At 45.4% G+C, this 20443-nt stretch overlaps 1 long non-coding RNA gene across 1 annotated transcript in view; it reads right to left on the bottom strand.

Moving 5' to 3' along the window:
- The window catches only part of LOC142010342 (uncharacterized), a 206402-nt gene that overhangs the window by 48654 nt on the left and 137305 nt on the right, over positions 1-20443 (bottom strand). The window contains exon 3 of the long non-coding RNA XR_012644772.1: positions 17380-17437. This is a non-coding gene — a long non-coding RNA (uncharacterized LOC142010342). The remainder of the gene's footprint in view (positions 1-17379; positions 17438-20443) is intronic.

Raw genomic sequence — 20443 nt, 5'->3', positions numbered from 1 at the left:
CACCAACGGGCACCTGACACACACACACAGAGGGTTTTTTGTTTTTTTTAAATATCTCCTTTCTGACCTTGCCTCCTGGAATATCATTGGAGCAGAAAATTCAACCCTTTACATTTGCTCTTCAGTTTATATGTTCACTTATAGTACACAGACTGGTGAAAACAGATCCTGCTTTGGGGAAGGCAAACCATAAAAGTGATCTGATGGTTTCATCAGTGTAATAATGGGAGCATGTTGAGGGAAAATAAAGATTATAGATGCACAGACAGGAGAATTTTCAACAGAAATGAGGCGTTCTTTTACTATCGGCGGGAACAAAGTGAATGTAGTAAACCACGATGATGCGGTAAGTCTGACAGACACTGAACAACTCTGACTTGACTCTGTTGTATGCTGATGTAATCTCATGGTCTGCAGTGGAGTTACGCCAAACATACGCTGGTCTAGGTGAGCTCTGAGACGGACAGTGGAATTGAAATTCTAGGCACCTGCCCAAGACTTGCATATAAGGGTTAATGAGACAGATGGGAGATGTACAGAAGAGGTTTATCATAATATAATTGTTACTGTACGTGGATTCATATCAAAGTATGAAATCACAGTTTTTTTGATGAGTTTAGGATTTTAACTGAAATGTTCTTTAATTTGCAAGGCGTTTGGAGATAGTGTTTTTAAAAAAATTATGAAGAGAGTACAGCTATAAGGCTGATTCTCCAGTGTCTTGTTCTTGTATGTAGTCAGCTACCCCTGCAGAAGGTAGTTGTAAAAAGATTTACCAAATCCTAGATCTCTACGAATTTATGCAGGGGATCATTCCCCACATCTGCTTGCCACTTGTTTTACACACGTGTAAGTGACAACACAAGGTGAATCAGGCCCCTGTGTCAGTCTATTCTACATACTCCTCAGTAACAGTGTCATAAAATACTGTTATAAATTAAAGAAAACGTCCTCTGTCCAGATATAGGATGCATTAGCTATGTAACAGGAAGACCATGCAGTTGGGAATGCACAAACTCTGTCCCACAGGAAGATATAGAATTGGAGGTGGAGGTAAACGTCTGGTGAAAGGATTACGGTTATTAAAAAAGCATAACAGCATGTATCTAAAACTCTGCAAATTGGAACTCCTGACTGCAGACTGATGAGCGAAACCAGACCAATGACGTTTGCTAAGTTTTCAGAAGACAGGTAGACATTTTGTTTTTGAAAGGATGCAGTTGGCGCTGTGATTTAATCCATCTGCCCTTCTGTTCCCAGAAACAGAACTGCTTCTGACAGGTAACATCTGTTTTGCCTTCACATCAGTCTTGAGTCATCATCTGTCACCATTTAAGCCACCATACAGTCAGCAACACTGGAAATCACTCTCAGGGAAATCCCAGGGCTGGAACAGCAGGAACGCTGCTGGCGTGGATTAAGAGAAACTAACATCTCTTCCTAAGGAGGAAGGAAGCCTTATGGAGCCTTATGTACTGCATGCTTCTCTTATGTCAGTGCAACCAAACCCTTGTGCAGCGTGCAAAAACTACCAAGCAAAACCAAAGAAGCAAACTAAGTGCCAATTCCTGGCCCAGTTTACCAGGCAGGGAGAGGCAGAATAGCCTTTCACAGTATTAAAATGTTAACAATGTTGGGAAGTAAGAAAGCAGCACATCAGCCAGTGTTTCGGTATCTGCTGTGTTTGGTAAGCTCTCAGGTGAAGAGATGGCTGGAGAAAAGCCCCAGCATACGTTAACTGGAGACAGGGCTGTCCTGAGGTGGGGGCACCCCCCACCCCCCACGTGCGCACACACACACTAGTACCTCAGGTACAGGGCCCAGGGCAACTCCCCCTGTGACCTGGCCCGGCCCCCCTCCTTCTCCTCCTCCCACAGCAATGTGGCAAGGGGATTTCCTGGGACCAGGGTTGCACACAAGAGCGAGAGCAGCAGCAGCAGCAGGTGGTCGCCTTCCCCTGCCCCACTCACCACACAGGCGGCGGGAAGCAGCGGGACTGGGACAGCGGAGCGGAGCAGGCTGGATCTCCTGCCACCTATGTAATGAGTGCAGGAAGGGGGAAGAGGGACTCTCTGCCACTGCTGTCACTGCTGCGCACAACCCCTAGCACCAGGTAATCTCCTGGCCCCGATGCCTGCCTCAAGGAATCCTTCCCCCTCCCATCCATAGGACAGCTGGGGCAGTCACTACGGGCTCCCCCAGAATGTAGGGTCTGGGGCAGCCGCCCCACCTCCTCCTAGCGACAGGATGGCTCTGTCTGCAGGAATGCCACACTCAAGGGGATCTGCTCAGGCTTCTGCCAACAACTGGGCCAACAACAGGCAACTATCTAGGGGCCTAAATATGAATTTACATGCCTAAACGTAGGTACCCAAGCCTGAAAATTTTGGCCCTTAGTAGGGTGACCATATTTCCCTGTGCCAAATACAGGACTCCTGGTAAAATTGCTCAGACTTCAGCGAGTTCAATGGAAATCATCAGACCTATGTAATGAAAAGGTTTCAAAATAACACTGTTTGCTGAGCACCCATTAAAAAAGAGATACTACACTTTTATAACTAATAGGCAAAAAAGAATTTAAAAAAATATATTTTCACTGAACTGAAGTTAGCCAGAAGTTTATAATGGAGAGTGCTATGTGCTCATGGTTTCTAATGAAAAAACTTTCCTCAAGTCTTGCAATGAGGTGTATATGACATTACGAAGTCACCATTTCCCAACTGTAACCATGTACATGCCCTGGGGAGCTGGGAAAGGGGCTGCTGCCCTGCCCTGGGGGTAGGGCTCCCTGGATGTGGAAGGCGGCTGCCCCACAGGGGGTTCCCCAGCTCCAGGGGCAGCTGTCCCGCGGGGGAGGGCGGCAGAGGAGAAGCTCCCCAGGCAACTACCCTGCAGCACAGCAGGGATGAGGATCCCTCTCCACAGGAGTCTCCCTAGCTGGAGGGGCAGTTGCCCCAAAGAGGGACACCAGGTGCCCTTAAAATCTCAAGCAAGAAGCAAGTGGGTGGGGACACACTACCCCCCACCACCTGCCTTACCATATGACAAGGCCCCAGGCTCTCTCTCCTGCTGCTGCCTGCACACGTGGTTGGTCGGTACATGCAGCACATGCTATCCAGCGAGCACCAGGTACCTGCAGCCGTGGCTGTGGTGGGACTGACTTGGGGGAAGGGCAGCTCAGCGGGCGTGAATACGGGACAATTAGCCCTTTTGTTAAAATAAGTCAGGACGCCTTCCTGATGCCTGAAATATGGGACTGTTCCAACAAAAACAGAGTGGATGGTCACCCTACCCTTAGTCACACTGGCCATACTCATAGGGTTAATACATGGGTGGGTGCAATTACTCGCATGTTACCAGTGACATGCATGCAATTTTTCCCCACTCTTGAGCAAAACGAATTTCACCATGTGCAGCAACAAGGAGGTGATATGCAACACACCGTGTTCATACTGGTGCACATAACAAAATTCATGTGGTGGGAGTAGGAGCCAAGGGAGTCTGAGCATTGGATGTGGTTCAGAGCCGGGGCAGATAGATGGGGTGCCTGGGCGCGAGGGCTCCACTTAGCTCCATCCCCACCATATGAGTTTTGTTATGTGCTGCATATCACCTCCATATTGGGGCAACATAACAAAATTCATTTACAACATTCATTCCCTCAGGAGTGGAAAAAAATAGAGGGAACACAATTTGGCGGGGGGCGGCACAAACTGGCCATATCTATGCCTAGAAAAAACTTTGAAATGGCCATGCTAATGGCCAAATCAGAGAATACTAATGAAGTGCTGAAATGAATATGAAATGAATTCAGTGCCTCATTAGCATGCTGCCGGCCACGGCACTTCGAAAGTGCTGCATTGCGCTCACGCATGGCTCGTCGGCGCAGGGGTCCGTTTCGAAAGGACCCTGCAAACATCAGCTGACAGGAATAAGGGGATTTCGATGTCTGCAGGGTCCTTTCGAAACAGAACCCCGGGCAGACAAGCTGCATATGAGCGAAACGCACCACTTTCAAAGTGCCGCGGCTGGCGCCATGCTAATGAGGCACTGAAATGAATATTCAGCACCTCATTAGTGTTTTTCGATTTGGCCATTAGCATGGCCATTTTGAAGCTTCTTCTAAGTGGAGACGTAGCCATTGTGTGTCAAACCAAGCCAAAATTAAACATTTCAAATCAGTTAGGCAAATAAAACAATATTTTGATACAGAAGCGTCCAAATAAAATGTTCTGGCATTTCCAAATTGTTTTTTTCTAAACTTTCCGTTCAGGGAAATTTCAATATTTTGACTTTTTGTCCTTATTTGGGATGAAAACTTTAGAAATACCAAAACGTCACGTGGCATAAATATCCTGATTTTTTTTTTAACCTCTGTCATTAGTACAAGTTGAATTTCTGTTATCCAGCGCCCTTGGGACCTGACCATGCTGAATGAAATAATTTGCCAGATGATGGGAGGTCAATATTGTCTAGCACTTTACCAACACTTCCACTGCCTACTGGGCTCAGACATTTAGGGGTAAATTACAGCTAAACAACAGCACAGAACACAGAGCCAGGACTGGTGCCTGCAAACAAACTTTATGGAACCATGGGAAACTTGGCCACATCCATAAATGGTTGCCTGGCTAACTAAAATCATGACATATTATGGATGTTGCTGGACAAGAGAGTTCCGGATTGGAGAAGTTCAACCTGCAGCCAGTTCAAACTGTTCCTCAGTTCGACTGCTTTTAGAACTGTTTGCACTTATGAAAGAAGCAAGTTGGGGGCGGGTCCTGTGTTAAAAAAAGGTTCCTTAAAGCGATCGTTTCTATTTCCATATTTCAGTGCTTCCCATTCAGAAGCTGCTCTGCACAATCTAGAGAGCTAGCTCCTTTTTTTTATGTAAACATAAGTGACGTTTAGCAGAAAATACTGAAATCTACAGAAAGACTGTAAATCCTTGGCAAAGGGTAGAATTTTTGTGAGATGTGTATTTCTAGAAGCTAAAATCATAGCTCACTTCACCAGGTTAAATTAAATCCAGACTGAATAATATTCTTACTCGCAGCAGGAGTGGCATTTGCATTATAATATTCCCCAAATCACTCTTTTGCTTATTACATTTCCAGAAAACAGGATTTCGCCTCATGTAAGCAATCCCCCAAAGAACAGGTGTTTATAATAGAAGTGACTGTGAATGGTTGATGATTTTTATGTTATTTCAATAAATAATGTGAATCACTTACTGAAGTCTCAGTTATGTTTAATTATTAAACAGTACAGCCTTTCTTCTGATTTTTGAAACGGTGTGAGAGGAAGTGTTACTTTACACTGGTTTTTCAGGAGACCATGGCATATTACCAGAATGCTACAATGTAATATATACCAGTGGTACATGAGTTTACTTAGTCTTTCTGCCCAAGGGTCACCACACAGAGTGTGCTGCATATGCTATTAACGGTATCCAATGTTAGTGCAGATGTGTAACAGTGTTGGATTTGCTCTAAGTGCATTGTAGAAAAAGTAAAATATGGGTCCAAAATAAATGCTTTTTACTATAAAAAGTCTGATTGTACTTTCAGAGGTGGTAGTTGCTGGGAACTTTGCTCGAGTTTGAGTAACATGATACATCTTCCTTTTCTTGATGTCATTGGTAAAATGGTGTAATATGAGAAAATAAAAAGAGCAGACGCATTTTTTCCCACTCTAGTCTTTCCTTTCTTCATATATTGTGAAGAGTTATTATATTAGTCATTTTTCTTTTCCACTTTCTCTTTGTTGCAACTTGCTATGGTAATTACACCGGTTGAGAATATTTCCCTAGCCTCTTACAGGCCCAGCTGCCTGGCAGAAAGGCGATACTCTTTTCCACAGGAAGCAGAGCCACCCTTAAGCATTTTTGGGGTGTCCTGCAAAACAGTTTTACGTTATCAACACTTCCAACATCTGGTGTAATGAGGTAGGGAAGGACAATGTGCCAGAAGCATTTTGTGGCAAGTAATCTTGGCAAAAGAGTTACATAAAGGGTGAAATTTATACCACCAGTTCCTGGCCTTTGCCCCAAATTCGTGTTGGTTGGGAACATAATACAGAACTTACCCTGAAGTACTGGTGGCTACCAGGGCTTAGCTAAGTTGGGACTCAAACACATATTGTGAAAGTTGAACTGTTTAATCTTCGAAAGAACAGTCTCAGCCAATCTGGCCAGTTGGTTTCTTTGGCATATACTCCAGGGAGGTGTATAAATAGGTGGCCCGTCTTACGTGGGGGAGGGGAGCAGAGCAAGTCATCCCTCAAATGTAACTTGCAAAGATTCCAAACAGCAGTTAGCGCGTAATAAATCTGTGGGCTGACCTAGAGTTCCTCTTTTAAATTACATTGTGTGCATTTCCCTTCCGCTATGCCTGGAATTGTGCTTTTGTTATTGTTACTTAAAATGTAGCTTTACAAATTGTATCTATTCTCATTAATCATAGAATCACAGGGCTGGAAGGGACCTCAGGAGGTCATCTAGTCCAGCTCCCTGCTTCAAGCAGGATCAACAGCCCCCCCTAAGTCATACCAGCCAGGACCTTGTCAAGCCGGGACTTAAAAACCTCTAGGGATGGAGAATCCACCACCTCTCTAGGCAACGCATTCCAGTGCTTCACCACCCTCCTGGTGAGGTACTTTTTTCTAATATCCAATGTACACCTCTCCCTCTGCAACTTCAGACCATTGCTTCTTGTTCTGCCATCCATCACCACTGAGAACAATTTTTCTCCATCTTCTTTAGAGCTCCCCTTCAGGAAGTTGAAGGCTGCTATTAAATCACCCCTCAGTCTTTTGTAAACTAAATAAGCCCAAATCTCTCAGCCTCTCCTCATAGGTCATGTGCTTCAACCCCCTAATCATTGTCCTTGCCCTCTGCCGAACCCTCTCCCATGTGTCCACATCCCTTCTATACTGTGGGGGGGGGCCCAAAACAGGACACAATATACCAGATGTGGACTCACCAGTGCCAAATAGAGGAGAATAACCACTTCTCTAGATCTGCTCGAAATGCTTCTCCTAATGCACTCTAATATGCCGTTAGCCTTCTTGGCTACTAGGGCACACTATTTTACTTATATCCAGCCTTTCATCCACCATAACCCCTAGGTCTCTTTCCGCTGCACTGCTGCTCAGCCCATTGGTCCCCAGCCTATAACAATACTTGGGATTCTTCCATCCCAAGTGCAGGACTCTACACTTCTCCTTGTTGAACCTCATCAGATTTCTTTTGACCCAATCCTCCAATTTATCCAGGTCACTCTGGATCCTCTCTCTACGCTTCAATTTATCTGTCCCTCTCCCTACCTTAGTGTAATCTGCAGACTTGCTGAGTGTGTAATCCACTCCCTCATCCAAGTCATAATAAAGACATTGAACAACACCGGCCCCAGAACTGAGCCTTGGAGCACTCTACTTGAAACCGATCACCATCCAGATATTGAGCCATTGACCACTACCCATTGGGCCCGACCATCAAGCCAGATTTCTATCCATCTTATCGTCCATGGATACAACCCATAATACCTCAATTTATGAGCAAGAACGTTGTGGGAGACTGTATCAAAAGCTTTGCTGAAGTCAAGGTATCTCACATCCACTGACTTCCCCATCTCCACAGAGCCTGTTACCTCATCATGGAAGTTAATCAGATTGGTCCGGCATAACTCACCCTTGGTGAATCCATGTTGATACTTGTGATCACTTTCCCCTCTTCCAAGTGCTCCAAAATGGATTCTTTGAGGATCCCCTCCATTATTTTCCCAGGGATTGAGGTCAGGCTGATGGGTCTCTAGTTCCCTGGATTGTCCTCGTTTCCTTTTTTTAAAGATGGGCACTACATTTGCCTTTTTCCAGGCATCTGGGATCTCTCCCAATCTCCAAGAGTCTTCAAAAATAACGGCCAAAGGCTCAGAAATGACATCTGCCAATTTCCTCAGTACCCTTGGGTGCATTAAATTCAGACCCATGGATTTGTGTACATTTAGTTTTCTAGGTAGCTCTTAACCTTCGGCACCTTCCTTCTCTATTGATGGCTGCCCTCCACCTTCCCAGACTGCATTGTCTAGCACCGCAGTGTGGGAGCTATCTTTATCTGTGAAGATTGAGGCAAAAAAAGCATTGAGTACTTCAGCTTTTCTTACATCATCTGTCACTAGGTTACCTCTCTCATCCAGTAACTGCCACACACCTTCCCTGATAACCCTCTTATTGTTAACATGCCTATAGAAACCCTTCTTGTTACTCTTCACATCCCTTGCCAGCTGCAGTTCCAATTGTACTTTCACTTCCCTGATTACAGCCCAGCATTCTCCAGCCATATATTTATACTCCTCCTCGTCAACTTTCCACGTTTCCATTTCTTATACGCATTCTTTTTGAGTTTAAGCTGACCAAGGATTTCCCTGTTAAGCCAAGCTGGTTGCCTACCATATTTGCATTTCTTACTATGCAGCAGGAATGGTTTGTTCCTGTGCCTTCAGTAAGACATATTTAAACTATTGCCGGTTCTCTTGAACTCTTTTCCCCTTCATCTTCATTTCCCAAGGGATCCTGTCCATCAGTTCTCTCAGGGAGCTGAATTGTGCTCTTCTGAAATCAAGGGTCTGTATATTACTGCTCACCTTTCCTCCTTTTGTCAGGATCCTGAAATCTACCATCTCTTGGTTGCTGCAGCCCAGGTTGCTACCCACTTCTATTTCTCCTACTCGTTCTTCCCTGTTTATGAGCAGCAGGACAAGTTGTGCATGGCCCCTGGCCGGTTCCTTCAGCACTTGCACCAAGAAGTTATCCCCAACATTATCCAAAAACTTCTTGGATTGTCTTTGTGCTGTTGTATTGGTCTCCCAACAAAAGTCCAGGTGATTAAAGTCTCCAATGAGAACCAGGGCCAGTGATTTGGAAGCTTCTCTCAGTTTTCTGAAGAAAACCTCATCTACCTCATCTCCCTGATCGGGCGGTCTATAGCAGACACCAACTACATCATCACCTCTGTTGTTTCTGCCTCGAAGCTTAACCCAAAGACAACCGTTTTTTCTCCCTCCTTATACAGGAGCTCTGAGCTATCATACTGCTCCCTCACATAGAGCGCAACTCCTCCACCTTTGCTCCCCTGTCTGTCCTTCCTAAACAGTTTATAACCTTCCATGACCGTGCTCCAGTTATGTGGATCATCCCACCAAGTCGCCGTTATTCCAGCTACCTCATATTTCTTTGACTCTGCCAAGGCCTCTAATTCTTCCTGTTTGTTCCCCAGGCTTCTTGCGTTTGCATACAAGCACCTTAGAGAAGTGACTGATCAGCCCACTTTCTCCTCTTCACGTAGGAAATCTACTTTATTGTTCCCTACTCCTTCCTCACCTACCTCAGAGTTTGTGTCACCATCGCCCGGCGAATCTATCTTAATGCCATCCTCACTAGGTTTGCAAGCCTTCCCACAAAGATGCTCTTTCTTCTCTGCCTTAGCTAGATCCCATCTCTTCCCAGCAATCTTTGTTCACAAAAGAGAATCCTATGGTCAAAGAAACCAAATGCTTCTCTGTGACACCACCTACGCAACCACACATTTACCTCTGCGATTCAACGATCCCTACCCCAACCCCTTCCTTCCACAGGGAGGATGGATGAGAACACCAGCACTTGTGCTCCGTATTCCTTGGCGATGACAGTTTGTACAGATGTCAGGGGGTGGAGGCAGGACTGTCCGAGGGGGGCATGGGCCACGGTTCACAGGGCGAGCCCCTCCATTACCCCAGACATGAGGCCTAGGGTTGTGACCTAGGGCAAGGGATTGGGGTGCAGGGTCTGGGAGAGGGTACGGGTGCTGAAGAGGATTCTGATCTGAAGGAGTGGTGCTGAAGAGGGGGCAGAGTATTGGGGAGAGGAGGAGATGGGGAGGCAAATGCAGGCTCTGGCCATGAGGCACTTACTTAGGTGGCTCCCACTCAGCAGCCCAGCAGAAGCCTCAGGTTGGCTCCCTGCCTGCTACAGTTTATGGCCAATGGGAGCTGCAATACTGTGCTGGGGACAGGGGAAGTGTGGGAAGCCTCCCTCTGCCCCAGGGCTTGTAGTGTGCAAAGAACACATAGCCCCACAGCCAGATGCTGCGAGTGGTGTGGGGGGGGCAGAAGGCAGCGAGCCTACCCGAGGTTCCCGTTGAGCCAAGGGAGGGCGGCTGGCCAGATCTGGTGGTTTTGTGAGCTGGGTTTAGCCCACAGGCTGTATTTTGCCCACCCCTGATCTAGTCCAACCTCCTGTATGTCACAGGCCACTAATACACCAGCCATCCACATATTAAATTCAACAACAGGAATGACACCAAGGTATTACCACCCTCAGGAGACTAAACTATTTCTCTTCAGAAAGCTGTTCAGTATCGATCTGAACTCTGCTCCCACTCTTGCTGCTGCAGCTGCTATCAGCTCTTAACTATTCCTTACTACCTTAATAGCAGCAGAGAAAAATAAACATGCCCACAACCTTCATAATATCCTAATGCATATTTTAATGCTGCTCCTTGGGTGGCTTTAAATTATACAGTAATCTTGATGGCATTTTTCTACAGTCGCTCCCCACAAGAGTATACACTTTACAATGCTGACAGGACACAGACTGCAGGAATCACAAATCTGATACTTTTTGCTATTGCATATGGGAGTCGTACACAACTTCTACCACTAGAGATGTAATTCAGTAGATGATGTTCACATTTGTTAACCATACATGAGATCTAGTTCTAAGTCCAGCAGCATTAGCTCTGTCTGTTGTTACGGATGTTGCAGCTTAAGGACATTGTATCTTCAGTGCACATTCCGTTTCATGACCTAATAAAGCCAGGAATTAGATCCTGGCTTGATGCCTATGGAAATCCAGCTCAGTGAGCATATAACATGAAAGCTTTGGATGTAAGTTATTTATAGCCATCATTGTCCAAACTATTAATTTACCAAAAAAGGTTTAAAAAATTAAGCAAACTGTGGGCATGGTGCTCGCAGTCAAACTGATTTAGGAGACCTTTCCAAATCACACTTATCTTCCAGCTTTGCTACAGATACCACAGAGAAGGATTGTTAACATTTCATCAGGTCTATTTACAGAATCCAAGACTTACTACTACATTTCACAGCACGTAGCAAAAATTTATGATCTACACCGTGGCCTGAGAAAATAATGGGCTAAACTTAATTTTTGTAAAAATATACATATTACTACTTTTAGCAGATGTAAGTGTTGGAGAACAAATAATTATACCCTCAAAACCAAACAAAAACAAAAATAAAAGCCAAATCCTGGGCACTTTGGTAGTGTTTGTTTCACCAGCAGGGCAGTTCAGTGTATTCTACAAAGATAGGCCCTGACCAGTGTTTCCTGTAAACCAAGTGCGTGGGTGGCCACCCAGAAGAGAGTCAGTAGCTGCCCAGCTGACTAGCAAAGAGCCCACAGCCACCCAGAGTGGGCAGCATGTGTTTTTATGGGTGGTGCACAGCTGCACGGGCCTTGAAGCACGTGACAAAATTTATTCCAACCGTGGATGGAAAAAGTTAGAGGGACCACTGACTCTGACTCTACAAATAGATCTATGCAGGCAGTCTCCTTGTGTCTGCATGGACCCCCACTGAATGACTGCCTTGTGATTGATTACTAAAGTTTTCCTTCAAATGCATCTCGTTCCTCAGTAGCGCAAAAGGCTATTTTTAAGGACTGAAACGTCACTGCTGCAGCTACTCCATTGCTTTGGTGGGTCACATCTATCTTACGTATTTCGAGGGCAGCTCTCTCCTTCGCAGTTAAAAGGCAACTATTGCATTAACTATGCATTCCTTTTTGTGTTCTAGAATGTGGTCAATAGAGCTCATTAATGAAATGCACTGTAGCATCATCTTTATCTCCTACCTACATCATCAGTCCCCAGAGACGTACAGGATCAACCTTCAATATCCCCCCGCCACCTTGCTCTCATTTGGAGGATAATTGCACTGACAAATCATTACTCTGCTAGCAACATAGACAGTAAACCCTCAGCTATATTTATTTCTTATGAATCTGTGTTACTTTGCCGGCTGTAACTTCACATCTCTCTCTTTTATTTATGAGTAAACACAGACCATTTAGGTCTGGCAGAAAAATGTGCCCAAGAGACGTGTAGGCAGCAAATTATTCAGGCTGCTGAGAACATGCATTTTAAAAAGATGCATAAAGTCACACTCAGGTCACATTTGGAAGAAGTTAGAGCTTCACATTTAGTGAGGTTTGTAAAAGATGTATTTCATGTTGTTTGTTTTACAATATTTATTTTTTCCATACCAGCTTCTGACTGGGACTGGAAAACCAAACACTGTTAGAAAAACTTCTTATGGCATTTCTCATCAGACGATATGTGGAATGTCACAAGTGTTTATTCTGGGGCCATTTACAACCTAAATTCTGGATCCTTACTCAGGCTGTTTTTCACAGCTGAAGTAGCACAAGAGAGACAGAAATCCACCCTAAAATCAGGTCCATGTGCAGGGTGTGGTGCAAAGGGTGCCAATGCACCTCTCGTTCAATGTCCAGCTTCATTCCCTTCCTCCCTGCTGTGCAGGGCGAGCCTGAAGGATATGATGGGGGAACCCAAGGAACCCTGGGAACTGTAGTTCCTTGGCCAAACCCCTGCCAGGGACTACATTTCCCAGCATGCCCTTAGCTGCTAGAAACCAAAAACTAATTATGAACATGTCTTAAACACTGCTGTCACGAAGAAAAATTTGCTGTTACTTAAATTCTATTTCATTACTACTAGCACAGACATAGTCTTAACTGAAAAATTCTGAAGACAAAAAAATACCAGGTCATCTTTACACTTGCCTACAATGGAGTGATGTCAAAAATTGAATTTCCAAATGGCTTCAGGGGAGGAGATGGCTTTAAGGTACATCCACACATTACTGGGATAATAATGTTAAGTTTAAGAGATGTTCCCAAAATTTTCAATCTTTAATCAAACCAGAAGCACTTTTCCCCTCAATGATTGCCTTCACTAGCATTAATTTTAAAGAAATTAAGCCCACCTCAAAATTAATTCACCATAATTATTGAGCTATACACAAGCTGTCAGGTTTCTGTTAGGTGCCCATGCAGGAAATTTAGTTTATTTGTATCTGTTTTTTGTACTATAAATGTGGCCAGAGACCGTCATTATAGGCAGGAAAACGGGTCTTTGAAATTAATTTATTTCATTCCCCCTTCCTGTGTATGTTTCTTGCATACATTAAACATGTTACTTATTCAGGTCTTACAGAGATGCTTACAGATTTCCCTGGCATTGTTATTAAAATCAGTACCAGAGAGTATCAGCACAAGAGTACTAGAAAGATTGGGCTTTGATCACAGGTGGGGTTGCTCAGAAAATGTCAGTTTAATCACAGAAAATATTAATATATAACTCCAAGGACTGCAGCGGATTTAGTTTGATAGGAGCTAGTCAAAAAAATAAGGGGGAGATTGCATTTCACCCCATTCATTTCACTGGAAATTTTGTGATCAGTCCCAGCTCTTATTTATACTGGACCATCAGTTCAGGTATAAAGAAATGCACCATCTTTCTCATCCCAATGAGTTCTAAAGGAGACTCAAATGTGACATCACACAACACTCTGCTGTACTGAAAAGTTGCTTTGAGAATTTTCAGAGAAACTTGGGAGTTCGTAACTCACAATATCATCAAATCCTAATCCACTAAGATTGAGAAAAATTTAAATTCCCAGTGAAGCCGCGGAACCAGTGGCTCACCTTTTCTAAGACAGAAGTGATTTTTTTCTGAACAACTCAATGGCTGTGAGACACAATGAAGACTGTCATGACCCTTTCCTTAAGAGTACAGGTATTATAAAATAAGAGTGGAAAAAAGTAGGATCCTTGGAATTTGGGAGCCGAGTTCCAGTCTTAACGAATAGCCAGAGGGTAGGTCTACACAGCAAAGCTATTTCAAAATAACTTTGCTAGCATCTACATGATGCAACCAATATTTCAAAATGAACTTGAGATAGCAGTTGGATTATTTTGAAATTGGTAAACCTCATTTCATGAGGAATAGTGCCTATTTCAAAAGAGGTGCTGTTTAGACAGGAAATAGCACCTATTTTGAAATAAGCCACAGCACATCCAATGGCTTTATTTCAAATTAGGATCTATGGCCGTGTCTATTTCGGAAGGGGCATGGTAACGAGCCACATCAGCAGATGCTAATGAGCTGTTGCCATAAATATGCAGCACCTCATTAGCATAATACTGGCTGCATGCAGTTCGAAAGTGACAGTAAAACCAAATAGGAAGAAGGGGCTTTGGAAGTCCAGGGGATCCTTTCAAAAGACCCCATCTACATGGGCGGCACGTGATTCAAAAGCGCCACTTTCAAACAGCACGCGGCTGGCATCATGCTAACGAGGAGCTGCATATTCATGACAGCACCTCATTAGCATCTGCCAATGTGGCTCATTACCATGCCCCTTCCGAAAGGAAGGGGCTAGTGTAGACATAGCCTATGTGTGTAGATGCTGAATTTTGAAATAGCTAAGTGCTATTTCAAGATGCAGTTTTGTACGTAGCAGCATTATTTTGAAATAAGCTATGTTGGAACAGCTATTCTGGAATGGTTTATTTCAGAATAAGGCTGCTGTGTAGACATACCCAAAGAGAGCACAGGAGGTGGAGAGGCAATAACCGTATTAGTCTTCTTACCAGCGCTGTGCTTCCTCACTCTTGTGGAAGATCAAGGATGCAGGAATGGAGGAGGGCAGTACCCATCGTGGGTAGAGGTACTCAGAGGTGTCTTGTGAATCTGGTCCCTTGTTTAGCCTTAATCAACCTCTTGTCATAGTTATTCTTTATCTAGTCCCTGTTTTCACCTGATCATGGGTTGACTGGGGCCCCCATGCAGTCAGCTATGATTTCACATAACAGGTGCATCTACACTAGTCAGCTACTTCGAAGTAGCCGGCACAACGTCGAAATAGCACGTGTCGCGTCTACACGCGCCGTGTGCTACTTCAACATTGAAATCGATGTTAGGCGGTAAGACGTCAAAGTTGTTATTCCCATCTGAAGATGGGAATAGCGCCCTACTTCGACGTTCAACGTCGAAGTAGGGCGTGTGTAGACGATCCGCGTCCCGCTACTTCGAAATAGGGGGGTCCTCCATGGCAGCCATCAGCTGAGGGGTTGAGAGACGCTCTGTCCAGCCCCTGCGGGGCTCTATGGTGACCACGTGCAGCAGCCTGTAGCCCAGGGCTTCTGGCTGCTGCTGCAGCTGGGGGTCCATGCTGCATGCACAGGGTCTGCAACTGGTTTTCGGCTCTCTGGATCTCGTGCTGTGCAGGGCAAGTGTGTCTGGGAGGGGCCCTTTAAGGGAGTGGCTTGGGGCTTTGCTGGCCCCTTATTTCGATGGGGAGCGCTTGTGTGTGTGGACACTCCACATTTCCTTCCGGGGCAGCTCCTTTTGATGTTCCCTGTCGCTACTTCGATGTGGAACATCGACGGCACCAGCCCTGGAGGACATGTAGACGATACACGTCGAAGTAGCCTATTTCGATGTCCTTACTTCGAAATAGGCTACTTTGAAGGCTACTTCGACGTAGTGTGCTAGTGTATACATAGCCAACCAATAATAAAACTTGCCATCTGCACGCATATATGTCAGCAACAGGGTATAGTTTAGAAGTCTTTGCTTCTGCTAGTTCAGAAAGGAAACAACAGTAAAGCCCAACTACCATGTCAAGATAACTCCCAGGGCTAGAGGCAGGAAGCAGAACACAGGAGATGTCAGCTTTGCAAATGTAGGCCCTTCTGTACATGGGAGCCTCTGACTGTTACTGTGTGCTGCTACCTGGCTCTAGAGACTACAACACCTATGAGGCTTTGGGAAGGAAAGGAGGCTTTTGGGGGCTAGACTGGAAAAAGAACACGGTGATCTCCTGTTGTTGAAGAGTTAAGGATGATTGAACAGAACACTTCAAGGCAAGTGTGAAGTTTTCTCCCAGATGGGAACTGCTCTGGGGAGCTACTGCCTGCTAGTGAGAGGCCCTGCAGGGAAGAACTTTATCTGTCTGTTAAAGTGCTGCAGAGGCCAGCTCCACCTCAGAGGGCCTGGTTAGCGCCTTGCCTTGCCTGGACCGCCCCGTGGAACTCTCGCCAAGCTGTCTGCAGTCCAGTGAGCAACAGCCGCATGTCACTGCAAGCGAGTAACTGGAACTTTGATAATTAAAGAGTGTACCCTCTGGGGTGGGAGAACTGAGGGCAGTGTACCTGCCAGTTATACGTTTCATTTGTCTCTGTGTACATTGTTAATTGATTTCATACACATTTAGTCTGTAACGCTGCTTCCTTAAGTTGTTAAGTAACGGTATGTGTTGATTCTGTGATCTATCAGATATATACTATTCTTAACTGCTGCTCGCGCGTTGAACCCAGAGTATAACTGGATTAAGTTCCCCAGAGGTTCCCAAAGGCACACCATTATATGTGTAGAGGGCCAGCCAGGTAGAGGCACTGCCTTTTCACAGATCTTTAGAAATCAGGAGTGGAAAGGGGATTCCCAACTATCCAACATCACCACTGGGACACTCAGGATCTCCTTTAATATTGAACCCATCAGGTCCACAGACACACAAGTGAGTGCTGCCTGCTCCTGAGTAACCCAGGGATGAAAGAAAAGGGGTTACACAAACAAGAAACAGTTTTGTTTCTGCTCGGTGTCAATACAAACGCCTCACACGTAGACATTGGAGTGAATCTGAGCGTAGCAACTACACACAGGCCAGAAGCTTCTAGTCTGTGCTCCCAAACGGTGCTGGGAATGGCTGAAATGATGGGTTAGGGGAGAGCGGGTGAACCTGTGGGTGCTCAATTTTCAAAGCAGCCTGTGGGCCAGTCCCCAGAGTGCCTTTATGTTCTGTGCAGTTCCTGCGGGCAGGGCTGGAGCATGGCCTGGCTCTCAGCAACTTGGTAACGTTTCCCAAAGCACACAGAGCCTCTCTTACAGGCTTGGCAATGGGCCTCAGACAGTGGTACCTCAGCCCAAGTCAGGAAGTGAAAGTTGACAGTGCTTTAGCAGTCACCCACCATCTTCCTGTCCAGAGCACAGGAGGCTCGACACAGGTGTCCTCTGCTCAGCCCTTTCCCACATCCACTTCCTTAGGTAATGAATTACACAAGGGGAACACAGAGGACCGTTACAAAAATACTAAATAAAAGCTTTGGAGATGGGCATGTCTGGCTCAATCTGTGAAACAAGTATTTTTTTAAAAATGGTGCCTCGCCCACTTCGGAGACAAACACGTGCACTTACGTATACGGGCTCCCACCCAAGCAAAACAAACCAACACTTACCAGTCTGAGGTGCCCCGGGTTTGCAGGGCCCAGTGGAGAACCTAGCATGCTGCAGCAGCTAAAACAGAGCAGGGGAATCAGTAAGACAAACATAATTCTCTGCTTCCTGTCCCCAGATAAACCAGTCCCGTCCCCCCCGAACAACAAAAGCAAAAAATCCCAACAACTCATGTCACCCTGACGCCTCCAATAACCTCTGGTCTCTCCATCCTTGAAAATCTGAGATGGTTCATGGTTGTGTCAGAGATTCTGAAAAGTCTGTTTGAAAAGCTTCCCTGCTCCCCCAATCGCCTGCATACCCAGTGCCCCAGGAACATTACTTTAAAAAAAGAAACACCCATTTTCTTCTAAAAACTTGGCATGAATTTGTCAGAGTGAGCTCGGGAAGTTTTGCAGGAATTCACAAGGATACATACGGTACTGTATTCATTTCAGGTGGATCAGATGAGAGCTGATGTATGTTGACAGGAAAAATGAAAAAAATGTAACCACGTTTATCTGCACCTACTGTTTAGCTTGTGGCCATAGTCACATTAAATAAAGCTCTTGTGTCGCATCTGAACAGACAGGTAAACAAATTTAGCCTAGCACAAGGCTATCAAGGGTTTATAGTTTTTCCTTGTGACAGACTGTGAGTGGGTGTGAGTGTGGCAAGAGAGACTGCTTTGCAATTTAACAGTGAAATGCTGCTAGCAGACATTGGTAAATTAAATAATGATTCGTTAGCAGCTGCAGTGATGCAGATACAATCACACTCAAACAAAAAACAAAGCACAAAAGCGCTGGCAAGAGTTAGAGAGCCTTCTGTAGCTTTTTAAAAACATATATTTATTTATTAAAATCCCCTGGCTACAGCTCTTGTTCAATATTCATTTGTGTTTCACTTGCCTTGGACCAGAAACAAATATTTTGATAAAGACTGAAAGAGCCAAATCCTCCGCTGGGGTAAATCAGTGTAGCTCCACTGACTTCAGTAGAGCTGAGCCAATTTACAGCAGCTGAAGAGCTGGAGCAAAGACCTGTTATTTCCCTGTAGCTTTTAGAAGTTATGAGCACTAGCACATCCTTCACTGAAATGCTGGTTTGTAACGGCAATGCTCCTCGGTATACCAACAGATGGAGGTTGAGATTCTCAAAGCCAGCTGGGGGAATTTGGCTACACAATTCCATTGAAATGACAGGGAGTTATGGGGCTAACTGCTCTCTAGCATGCTTTGAGAATCATCTCCATAGTTCTGCTGCCTCCAGTAAGAAAAGCACAGTCAGCGGGGTTCAAATTTGTGTATTTGTGTGGAGTTCCAACCTCTGGGCAGACAGCTGTTGTCACAGTGTGCTTACACCGAGAAAAGTGCAGGGTTCCACCTGCATCGTTTTCAAGACTTTGAACCCCAAGGCACAACACAACAGCACCGAGGTATGAAAGCAGACATTGCCTAACAAAGGTAAAACAAAGAACGGACAAAAAATCTTGACTTTCCTCTGCTTACTTCTCAACCCTATTCTCCCCTCTCCCACCCCTCCAATTCTGGTCAACTGCCTGGTTGCATCTAAGTGAGCGGCCCATCAAAGGCTCCATTAAAACCTCTTCCTCTCTCATTTCTGTACAGCGATTCATTAGAGAAAGGAATAGCTAATCAATGCAATCTTGTGTTGCTATTATTGACATGCTTGCTGCCCTCAAACAACCCCCCAACCTCCGCTAGTGTGCTGCACCCACCCTGGGGTCTTGTCCTTATTTAGACTGAGTTCTGCTGTGACTCTGAGTTATTTTATGTAACGTGGCACAGCAGCCAGAAGACTGGCATCTTGCTGCAAAACAGACTGTAAATAACTGGAAGGCATAAAGGGGAGTGGGCCGGAGGAAACAGTGAAAAGAGACAAAGGCTATGTCTATACTACAAGATGATTCAAATTTATTAAAATTGATTTTGTAACGCTGGGTTTTATAAATTCGAATATGAGTATCCTCACCCCCCCACCCCCAAAGTCAACTTATTGCTGCCATGCTCAGTTGCCAAATTGAGCTGCAGCTGAGCATTGTGGGAACCTGTCTAACAGTTCCCTCAGCCCTGTAGCACACTGGGTATTTTTGCTAGTGAAGCATGGGAAAAAAATGCCCCACAAGTGGTTGTGGGTATGTGATGTTATCACATTGCACTGCCCTCCTCTGTGGAAAGCAAATGACCATTTTTCCAGAAGGAAAAAAGGAAAAGTAGGGCACAGCTCCAGCAAAAATTGCCAAATTAACTGAAATCTCTTGCTTCTATAACTGAATTATCAAAGATCTTACAAAAGCAGCAGGTGTCTGTGTCTTCTCAACTGGCCCTCCAGCCACTTTTCCCTGCCTTAAGGGGCCATTTGATAAGGAATTTGCCAAAGCTTGAAGAAAGAGAAGGCTGGAAAAGGTTAGAAAAAAGATTTTGGGCTTCCCACTACACTACACAGAGTTGTCCAAGATTGAGGATGGGGCTTGCCAAATTTCAACAAGCAGCTGCCCCCCTCATCCCATGGGAGGGGCTTTGGGGGGGGAAGAGAGGATGAAGGGCCAATGGAGATGATCTCTTCAGTTTTGCTCGGGGGGGTGGGGGGCAGCCCTGACTGACTGTTAGGGGGCTGGTTCCCCCATTCCATGGGGGGTGGTTTTGGGGATCAGAGGATGAAGGGCCAGTTGAAATGCTCTCTTTAGTGCAAGCCCACAAAATGGTCCCTTCAGTTGCAAGCACCTAAAAATCTTAGCTGCTGGGGGAGACTTACCCCTCATGGCAGAAAGGCCCCAAAAATATTTTTTGTTGGGGGACCAGATGAAGTAGTCCCTCTCTTAGTCATCCAGGGAGACTTCCCCCTGGCGGCAGCAAGCCCTCGAAAAACTTTCCCGCCTTTGGAGCCCTCACCGCACGCAAGCCAGGACGTGGTGCTGCCTGGCAGCATGGTCTGCACTGAACAGCGGACACATCCTTTTATTGGGTTGGGGGCTAGCCACGTGATGTGGTTGGGGGCAGAAAAGAGCCTGACTGCATGGTGTCTGTGGGGGAGGGAGGTGGGGGCCTTGCACAAATGTAAACCG

This window comes from Carettochelys insculpta, chromosome 3 (genome assembly GCF_033958435.1).
Source record: "Carettochelys insculpta isolate YL-2023 chromosome 3, ASM3395843v1, whole genome shotgun sequence".
Classification (NCBI taxonomy): Eukaryota; Metazoa; Chordata; order Testudines; family Carettochelyidae; genus Carettochelys; species Carettochelys insculpta.
The sequence above is the reverse complement of the archived record's forward strand: the minus strand, read 5'-3'. Positions and strand labels throughout refer to the sequence as shown.